Genomic DNA, 9,571 nt, shown 5'->3' with positions numbered 1-9,571 from the left:
AGGACGTTCGAAAATCCGGAACCGAGACATGAACCAACTATCAGCACGCGACGCAACGGACCAAAAATTACAAGTCAATTATGCACAAGAATATAATATAATATATAATTAATTATATATATTATTATATATTATAATTATAAGCAGCCCACGTTTAATTCACTATGGTGAGCTGGAATCCAAAGCTCCGCACTCGCGGAGCTGTGAAGCACAAAACCTCCACACTCGCGGGGTACAACAGTTCAAAGTAGGCTTATAAAAGGCCGCGCATTCTGATCGATTTCATTACACCTTTTTCTTTTCCTTTCTCATATCATATACGATATATATATATATATATATATATATATATATATATATATATATATATATATATATATATATATATATATATATATATTTTATAATTTTAATTTTAATTTAAGTTTAATAATAATAAGGTTATGTTGGCGAATGTTTTAAGTTTGTAAGTCGAAATTCTGTCCGTGTAACGTTACGCTATTAATAATCATTGTAAGTTATGTTCAACCTTTTTAAATTAATGTCTCGTAGCTAAGTTATTATTATACTTATTTAAATCGAAGTAATCGTGATGTCGGGCTAAATATTAAAGACGGGGTTATTGGGCTTTGTACCATAATTGGGGTTTGGACAAAAGATCGACACTTGTGGAAATTAGACTATGGGCTATTAATGGGCTTTATATTAACTAAATGATACCTCGTTAATTTAATATAAAGGTTACAATTTGACGTATCTATATATAACCACATACGCTTTTGGTTATTCGAAACGTGGGTAAAAGCAGAAAAGTCTATTAATTTGATAACTTATATAATTTTTATCTTTATAACTAATAGGATATTCAGTGAATGCACCGAGCAAAATGTTCACCACCTTTCATACGTTCACCACCTGTAACTCGATCAAGACATCTAGCCAACATTGTCGCCGTTGATTTTTCTTTAGAATCGTCATCTAGTCGACCAAGTACTCCAATTCAAATTTCCGATAATCCATTTTTTGAACTCGACCTCACAATTGAGAATCCGGAGGATATTCAGGGACAATTCAGAGATCCTGAACTACTAATCATTCCTCCTGAACCACAAATTACTCATCCAGAGATTGTCGAGGAAGAAACCATTAAATCAGAATCCTCTAGTGATTCAGATTCAACAATTTCAATCATGAAAAATCAGGAACCTCTAAGTATGGAAGATCGAATGAGAGCTAAATGCACTGGCCAAGGTCACGCAATTACTCAACCAGACATTAATGCGCCAGATTATGAAATCAAAGGACAAATTCTACACATGGTAACAAATCAATGCCAATTTAGTGGTGCGCCGAAGGAAGATCCAAACGAATATCTTTGAACTTTTAATAGGATCTGTACTCTATTCAAAATCAGAGAAGTTGAGGATGAACAGATCTATCTCATGTTATTTCCCTGGACTTTAAAGGGTGAAGCCAAAGATTGGTTAGAATCGTTACCTAAAGGGGCGATTGATACATGAGATGTCTTAGTTGAAAAATTTCTTAAACAATTCTTTTCGGCATCTAAAGCTGTGAGACTTCAAGGAGAAATTATTACGTTCACGCAGAAGCTAAATGAAACTTTATATGAAGCGTGGATAAGATTTGGAAAGTTGTTGGGAGGATGTCCTCAACATGGTTTAGACACTTATCAAATAGTACAAATATTCTATCAAGGATGCGATATTACTACACGAAAAGACATCGACATAGCAGCTGGTGGTTCCATTATGAAGAAAACCGCAACTGAAGCTTACAAAATTATTGATAACACTGCTTCCCACTCACATGAGTGGTACCAAGAAAAAGATATCGTTAGATCATCTAAAGCGGCTAGAGCCGATTCTAGCCATGACTTTGATTTCATTTCCGCAAAGTTGGATGCTTTCGAGAGACGAATGGAAAAGATGACTAAAGATATTCAGGCAATACGAATTACTTATGAATAGTGTGGAGGACCACATTTGACAAAAGATTGTCTCAGTATTGAACAAACAATGAAACAAAGAGAGAATGTTTCATACATGAACCAAAGGCCTGGAAATAATTATCAGAATAATTATCAACCGCCAAGACCAAACTACAAACAAAATCAGAATTATAACCGAAATGTTCCATACAATAACCAACAAGGTCCTAGCAATCAACAAGTATCTAATAATACTTACAACCAGCAATGACCTATTTTTACAAATAAACCACCACAAACCGATGATAAAAAGCCAAATTTAGAAGACATGATGTCGAAGCTAGTTGAATCTCAAACTTAATTTTTCACATCTCAGAAACAAACTAATGAACAAAATGCTCAAGCATTTAGAAATCAACAAGCTTCAATCCAAAATCTAGAACAAAAAGTGAGCAACCTAGCAAGGTTAATAGGAGAAAGAAAATCGGGGAGTCTACCTAGCGATACAAATGCTAACCCCCGGAATGAAACAGCTAAAGCCATTACCACAAGAAGTGGTATTACACTTAAACCACCTGAAATACCTGTAATTTCTGATGACTCTATTCCTACTACACAGGCACCACAGCCTGAGCAAGATAAGGAAACAGAACCAGTAGTTGAAAAGGTTAATAAAGATAACACAGTTAAGGCTAAACCTTATGTTAAACCATACCAACCACCACTTCCTTACCCAAGTAAAATGAGAAAAGAAAAACTTGAAGCCGAGCAATCCAAATTCTTGAATATATTTAAACAAATAAATGTCAATCTTCCTTTCATTGATGTGATTTCAGGAATACCAAGATATGCTAAATTCTTGAAAGATCTAATCATAAATAGAAAGAAAATGGAAGAACTTTCGGCTGTTACTATTGTAACGACCCTACTTTTTCCGTTAATTATTTAACGACCGTTAACTGTCATTCGTGCCACGTCATTTCTATGACCTATATTATTATATTTGTAATAATATATTAATTATTATGTGTTATGTGAATATTTGTATTCATATTTTAAGTTATACGTTTCTACGAATCGCAGATTTCTATCCGGCTAATCTTTTCGGTTTACGGTCGAGCTTTTGGGATTTTTAAGTCCTATTTATTTTAAATATGATATTTTAATATCATATGATTATATATAGTATTTATATTTATTTTTCGTCGCGTATTTGTTATCTCTCTGAATTTTCAATCGCGTTTCGGGTTTTGTTCGAGCGTTCGGGCCACAAGGAATTTATAATTTATCAAAATTGGACTAAGTGGGGCCCACCCCACTCACCCATTCGGCCGAAACAAGGGAGGGGAGTACTCCCTCTGCTTTTTCATTTTCCAATTTCAATTTCATTTCATCAATTTCACTTAAACCTAAATATTAGAAATTTGCTCTCTTCTTCCTCCCTTTCCCCTTTGGCCGTCGCCTACACCACACCCCAACATCATCATCATCAATCAAAAAGCTTGCTTGGATCATCAATTAATATACATAAACGCGTTCTACACGATCTCCTCTACACATCTACATCACTTGATTCTCGATTAGGGTATAAACCCTAACCCTAGATTTTTATATTTTCTTATATTTTCTGTATTTTGATGTTATATTGATAGTATGATGCTTACATGTTATTGTATTGATGATTGTATGCGTAGAAATGCTCGATTGAATATGTTTTCGGTTTGATTAATTTGGGACAGCAGCATTTTCGTTCATTTCTGGTTATATAACTGTTATAAAAGTGAAAATAAAGTGTCTAGATGAGTTCCTCTCATCAAGACATTAATTTTAGACTCCAAATTCATGTCATTTCGATTCCCGGAGCTCTAGATATGATTAAAATGGTGTTTTGTTGAGATTAAATTATGAAAACGAAATGAACCAGGTTGGGTCCGACTTTTTGACCATCTTTGGTGTTTTTAGGGTGTACTAGTGTGTTAGAATTGATGATGGGATGAACTTTCATGTTCGGGTCATCGAAATCCAAGCCACGGATCACCCGTTATGGCTAAAACGTGTTTTTGAACGGATTAAAGTTCCAAGTTGTTTAATGGCTGATCATCATGACTTGGTTACTGTTCTTGGGATGTTCTTGAGTGCACCAATGTGTCGGATGGTTTGACTAGGCAGAGATATATATAAGGCTCGCCGAAAACTGACGCCCGGGGCTCAAGATATGGCCCGATGAACTTTTAATTAAAACTTATGGTTAATTATTAAAACTTATGATATAAATAATGATTTTTATTATTATTAAATTACTTATGATATAAAAAATAATTATTATAATTTAAGACTTATGAATATATATTTATTATATCATTATTTAATTACTTATGATTTAATTAAACTTTTAATTAAACTTATGATTAATAATACTTTTATTATTAATAAAAAATACTTATGGTAAGTATTAAACTTATATTATGAGATTATTATAATAAGACTTATAATAAGGATTAATTAATTATTTAATTATTATAAAGCTTAGTTATTATTTAATTATAATTTAATTGTTAAATACTTATGATTTAATAATTATAATTAGAAACTTATGATATGATTAATAATTCATTATTAATTAATAATACTTATGATATGATTTAAAATTTATTATTAATTAATAATACTTATATTATGACTAATATTTAATTAATTAGATAAATACTTATGTTATATTAATTATATCATTTAAACTTATGTTAACTTTAATAATTCAATTTAATTTAATTAGACTTATGTTATGACATAATTATACATATATGACTTTAATTAACATTATAACCTATATTAATATTATAACTTATACTTTTAAAAATTAACGTTGACTAGTTTGACCAAGGTTGACTTTTGAGTTGACTTTCGGTTGACTTTGACTTTCAGTTGACTTATGTTGACTTTCTAATTAAGGAAACTTTCCTAACTTAATAACTTTCTAAAATAGAAACTTTCTAAATATGAAAACTTTCTAAATCTGGAAACTTTCCAAAAATAGAAACTTTCCTAAAATAGAGACTTTCCAAAAATAGAAACTTTTCTAAAATAGAAACCTTCCTAAAATAGAAACTTTCAAAGAATGGAAACCTGCTAAAAATAGAAACTTTCTAAAAATAGAAAGTGTGTGTCCGTACGCTGTTCCGATCAAACCGATGCATGTTGAGTATTGTTCTATGTCTACTTGCAACATGTACAATAGCTATCATACTAAGACTTGACCTAAGTTAGTTATTTATATCGACCTGCTTGATTTATAAGTCGGCGTTGTGATCATTCCTGATCACTTTACTTCATTTGCTGTTCGCTTATTTGTGTGGTTTCTTCATTTGCTATTAAGGTGAGTTATAGTCCCGTTTTTACATACTTTTCAAAGTATATATTTGGGATGTGATTACATGCAATTTATTTCACGTTTAGACACAAGTGGCAATTAAATTTAAATTATTCGTTATGAGTTGAACAAAAATATTCCCTAGTCTGGTAACTGTAATCACTGGTTTCTACCAGTGAACGCGAATCCTACGGATAGATCTATCGGGTTTGACAACCCCATTTCGAGCTAGTCACGCTAGCAATTTATAATCGGAATGTTTAGTACTTCGTATTTTGTTGTAGATACACTATTCGGTGTATAATTTTTATTGTGTTTGGCAAGGGTAAATAAAGGGTTAAGTGGTTACCAGGTGACTCATTGATAATGGAATAATGTTTAATGTTTTCTAACATTTTAAATCTTGTGGTCTAAATTTTTTTCGACTATTTAAACCTATAATTCACTCAACATTTTTGTTGACAGTTTACTCGCATGTTTTCACAGGTACTTGAGTTTAATTGATGCTTCCGCTGTATTAGAAGAGTCTGCATGCATTTGGGCAGATTTTATGAAACAATTATGAAACTTTGAACTTGCATTCTGTTTTTGGAATAATTTAAACTTGTGGGTTTGTTGACAATGTTTTATGTCAACGTTGGTTATTTAATATGTTGGGTTATTTAAACTACATATTTTGATATGCTTTCCTTTTTGAGAAAACTTTTGAAATAAAAGAATGTAATGTCGTTTATTAAATTCATTTAAGTTCGATCAAGCTGTGGAACCAAGTAACGGAGCCATTAAGTGCTTTTACGGGGCCATCACAGTTGGTATCAGAGCTCTGGTTGTAGGGAATTAGGCGGTCTTAATGTGGTCAACCCGTGGTTTTTAGGGTGCATTAAAGTCTAGTCTACAGCCCGACCCTTTTGCTATAGCATTATTATGCATTTCATTTCGTATGAGTTATATCATAAGCATTTATTCTATGTTGTATGTGGTTTGCGGTTTTACTATTTGCAGATGTCGACTTCGAGCAACAACTCCGTTCCTGCTCCTGCTCCTTCGGCTGCTGCCTGGCGCCGTGCTGATCAACCTTTGATCAATGATCCTGTTAACTATTACATGGCTACCATCACTCACATGACTAGAGCTTACAACGACATGACGTGTATTAATGCCCTCAGCGACTGTATGCGTACCTTGCCGCATAACGAGGTGATGGACGAGATTCGAGCTAGTATGGATTCGTTTGTCTGTTTCAAGCATAATGTTAGGTTCGAGAACCGGAAGCATAACCATGAGGTGGACGCTAAGTTCGAGGCTCTCGAGAGCATAGTTCGTGGTTTGAAGACAGAGTTGGAAGAAGTGAAGACAGAGTTGGAAGACATAGTTCGAGACTCATGCCGGCCCAGCTTATCACACCCGCTCTAAGCAGATGTAATATGATGATTCATGATTGATTATTTATTTCATAAGACTTAATGTCCTTTTATACTTACATTTTTGGGTTATGTACGGAGTTTTGCCGAGGATTTTATTAAGGTTTTGTTATGGGATATTTTTCATTATGTATGGATGGTTATTTCTTTATGACATCTATTATCATTATCATATTTTATTTCTGATGTTGTGACTCTTGGCATGTTATATTATGCGTAATGTAGATCATGCATGTTAGGTGCTATGTATGTTGTATGATTTCTATCATAAAGTATGTATGCATGTGGTGGTTATTTCTATAACAATCATAACCGTCATGTTATTACTCATAGTGTTCGTTGACTATTATTTTAATGGTTAATCTTTTCGTGTTCGATCTATTCCTTTATAACACTGGCATTATCCTCAGTACTAACAGTTGTGTTATTCTGTTTTGAAGATCATGCCTCCCCGCGAGTCCAATGAAGCCTGTATGCAACGTCTTATCTCCGAAGGGATTGCTGCTGCTATGGCAGCAAATGTTAATGCTAATGCTAATAACAACAATCAGGTGGGATGCTCCCACAAAATGTTTATGGCAAGTTGCCCACAAGAATTTAGTGGTACTGAGGGACCCATTGGACTTACTCGTTGGTTCGAAAAGATTGAGTCTATTTTCAGGGTTAGCCGAGTCCGAGAGGAGGACAAGGTTAGTTTTGCTAGGTGCACTCTTAAGGATAGTGCATTGACTTGGTGGAACAACTTGGTTAGTAGTTTGGGTAATGATGTAGCGTATGGTTTGACTTGGAATAATTTCAAGGAAAGAATGATCACCCGTTATCGTCCTAGGGGTGAACTTAAGAAGTTAGAGGTTGAACTTAAGAACTTGAAAATGAAGCGCACTGAATTAGATGCCTATGAGCAAAGGTTCTTCGAGTTGACCTTGTTGTATCCTAATATTTATGCTGATGAGAATCTTAAGATTGAAGCTTATATTGATGGGTTATCCGAGAAAATTGAGCATGGGGTTGAGTCTAGTGAGCCCCAGACTATTGAGGCTGCTATGTCTATGGCCCATAAACTCAATGATAAGATTTTGAGGAGAAGTAAGGCTGCTGTAACTGAAGCCAGTGAGGAAGTTGTTAAGAAGGCTGATAATGGGAAAAGGAAGTGGGATAATAACCGCAACCAGAACCAAGGTCAGCAAAAGAAACAAGATACTTCTAGTTCTAATAACCGTAATCAGCGTGTGTGTCCTCGATGTTATAAGGCTCATGATGGTTATTGTACGGTTACTTGTAAGAGGTGTTCCAAGCAGGGACGCATTGCTAAAGATTGTAAGGTGCTTATGCCGGGTTCTGCTACTCCTGCTGTAGGTGGTAGTAATAATGCTGGTAATAATGGTGGTAACGGTAATGGTAATGGGAAGTCGAGGAATGGTGGTAATCAGAGGGTTTGTTATGAATGCGGTAAGCCGGGGCATTTCCGTGATGCCTGCCCTAACAAGAAGACTACTGAGAATGCACGTGGAAGAGTATTCAACATTAACTCCAGGGATGCTGAGGAAGATCCTAAACTTGTTACGGGTACGTTCTCGGTCAACGATTTATCAGTTTATATACTATTTGATTCAGGGACTGATTTGAGTTTTGTGTCGAGTAAATTAAGTCCAAAAATCAAAACACCGTTAACTCCTTTAGACAATACTTATATTGTTGAGATAGCTAATGGTAAAGTGCTTACTGCTAAGACTGTGTATCGTAAATGTAACATTAATTTAGCTGGTAGAGACTTTGAGATAGATTTGATACCGATTGAACTTGGTAGTTTTGATGTTGTTATTGGTATGGATTGGTTGTCTGCGAATCGTGCTGAGATTGTGTGTTATGATAAAGCTATTCGTATTCCTAATGTGGTTGGAGAGCCGCTGATGGTTTTTGGGGATAAGAAATGCAGACAGTTAAATCTTATTAACTGTTTGAAAGTTCATAAACATCTTCGCAAAGGCTGTCATGTTATTCTAGCCCATGTTGTTGATTCTAATAGAGAAGAGAAGAGCGTTGGTGATGTTCATATTGTTAGAGATTATCCCGAGGTATTTTCCGAAGATTTACCTGGCCTTCCGCTGCAACGCACGGTAGAATTTCTAATCGATCTTGTTCCCGGTGCTGCTCCAGTAGCACGTGCTCCTTATCGACTTGCGCCTTCCGAACTTCAAGAATTGTCGAGTCAACTCCGTGAGTTGTTAGATAAAGGTTTTGTTAGGACCCCGAAGTTGTATAGTGTTAATGTGAATTAAGCTTAAATGAAGGTTCCTTAGAAGAGGGCTATATAAGGAACCTAAGTAGTCCTAATTAGATAGCCATTGTATTGTAACTGAGTTCTAGAAGCTGTGGAATGTAATTTTACCGATTCTCTCTCATACCGAGTCTTCTTCCTACATACCGAATCTCACTCTATCTTATCATTTCTCTCAATCTCATCATGATCTGACCTATCATTTGGTATCAGAGCTTCCAGGAAGTGATTCTACATCACTATATCAATCCAGAGATTGTAGATTATAGAATCTGAATACTCTCGGTAAAATGAATCAGATTCGGTATTATCGAATTTGATAATCTGACGTTCAGATTCTTGTGATAAGTTCAGCGAAGGTGTATTAGATCTATTAGAAAGAGTTTCGATCATCATTACAGCTTATTAACTTCAATTATGGAGAATCAAGTTGATTTTTAGATTTTGTGGCTAAAACTCCCGGTATTGCTTAATTCAAGCTTGATTCTGGATTTTTGTGAAGATTTAAAGATTCAGTTGTGTTTGTGAGGTGTTAAATCACATTTCTGTCAGTTCAA

General features: G+C 34.5%; 1 non-coding gene across 1 annotated transcript; it reads right to left on the bottom strand.

Moving 5' to 3' along the window:
• Nucleotides 1–1,574: 1,574 nt before the first annotated feature.
• On the bottom strand, nucleotides 1,575–1,681 carry LOC139879249 (small nucleolar RNA R71). Its single transcript, XR_011770102.1, has one exon. It is a non-coding gene; the product is annotated as a small nucleolar RNA R71 (small nucleolar RNA).
• Nucleotides 1,682–9,571: the final 7,890 nt, after the last annotated feature.

This window comes from Rutidosis leptorrhynchoides, chromosome 11 (genome assembly GCF_046630445.1).
Source record: "Rutidosis leptorrhynchoides isolate AG116_Rl617_1_P2 chromosome 11, CSIRO_AGI_Rlap_v1, whole genome shotgun sequence".
NCBI classification, from domain to species: Eukaryota; Viridiplantae; Streptophyta; class Magnoliopsida; order Asterales; family Asteraceae; genus Rutidosis; species Rutidosis leptorrhynchoides.
This window is presented reverse-complemented; position numbering and strand designations above follow the sequence as displayed.